This window comes from Microtus oregoni, unplaced genomic scaffold (genome assembly GCF_018167655.1).
Source record: "Microtus oregoni isolate MIOR12 unplaced genomic scaffold, Mior012 000009F_ref0000495, whole genome shotgun sequence".
Taxonomy (NCBI): Eukaryota; Metazoa; Chordata; class Mammalia; order Rodentia; family Cricetidae; genus Microtus; species Microtus oregoni.
In genome coordinates this window covers 50,469,920-50,471,287 of record NW_024543068.1, presented here as the reverse complement: position 1 = coordinate 50,471,287, position 1,368 = coordinate 50,469,920, and the positions used below count along the sequence as shown (strand labels likewise).

At 37.0% G+C, this 1,368-nt stretch overlaps 1 non-coding gene across 1 annotated transcript; it reads left to right on the top strand.

Annotated features, from left to right (window-relative positions):
- The first annotated feature begins 854 nt into the window (after window positions 1-854).
- Window positions 855-984, top strand: LOC121452658. The gene has a single exon (XR_005974902.1). It is a non-coding gene; the product is annotated as a small nucleolar RNA SNORA15 (small nucleolar RNA).
- The last annotated feature ends 384 nt before the right edge of the window (window positions 985-1,368 follow it).

Genomic DNA, 1,368 nt, shown 5'->3' with positions numbered 1-1,368 from the left:
AATATTACAAATTTTAAAATATTAAAAAACAAAACAAACAAATCACTTTGCCATTGTAGAATATGAAAATAATATTTCAACAAAACTGTAAGCATAAATACTCTAACTTAAGAATGTTTAGAGACAAATAAAATTTATTACCCCCACTACAAAATTTTAAGTATGCAAATATTATATGGTTTCGTTGAATGAGTGAATGTGAATGACTAATATTCTATTCATTCCTCTGAATCTCTGGTTAAAGCTCTTTTTCTAATCATCACTGACAGATTCATAAACTCCACCAAAAGTAATCACTACTTCTTAGTGAAAATATTCTAAAAGTACTCACTAACCAATCATATTAAAGTATGTTTGTATAGAAATACAAAAATTGTTCCTGGATTCTATTCTCCAAATCACTTTCCCAGGACTATGTCATGCCAGCTTGTCCCTGGTAGCACTACTAGGCCCTGACCCTAACCTCAATGGTCTTCTGCCACTCGGGAGCATGCTACACATCCAAAACCCGTGCAAGCTGCATCAGTGAAGAGGCACAAGTCACCTGGGCTTGTTCAGACTTCATGTGCTCAGGTGCAAGTCACACTAGTCATAACCGGTGCAGTCCACACCATTCAGAGCAACAGAGACTCTGGGAAACTGGAGAGAGAGTTGTGCAGTTACAAGCATTGGCTGTTCTTCCAGAGGACCCAGGCTCAATTTCCAGCACCCACACCGCAGGTCACTACTGTCTGTAATCTTGTTCCAGGACATCTGACACCCTCATACAGACATACATGCAAGAAAAACAGCAATGTACATAAAATACAAATAAATGACTTACAGAAACATGACTAAAAAAAGGAAAAAGAAAGGCATGGCTGAATACTGTGTTCTTTAGTCAGTAATTTACACAGACAGACACCATGCAAAAGTAACATCTTCCTTTAAAATGATTGGTGTGCTGTTTTTTATGGTATATCATTATTAAAAGTGAGTACAAGTAAGTGATTTTTAAAAAAAAAGGAAAAAGAAGAGAAACTCCTTCTGAAACAAAGACCAAGCTGAACCAAATCCTAACCTAAATAGTGCCTCCCAATTAGACCAGAGGTCATGCCAACTGCCAGAAATCCAGACAGCAAAGACTAGAAAATCAAAGAAAAAGCATGAAACAAAGAACAAAACAAGCATCCTATAAAGACAAACTCAGAAATCAGTACCTTGACCAAATCATCCCAATCCCAAGTGCCTAAACACGAGTATAAGAATTCAATCAACAACAGACAGGGCAACTGGCACCACCAGAGCCTAGTTACCCTACAATAGTAAGACCTTAACATTCCAATGAAGCCGAAACACAAGAAAATGTCCTTAAAATAACTCTATGAA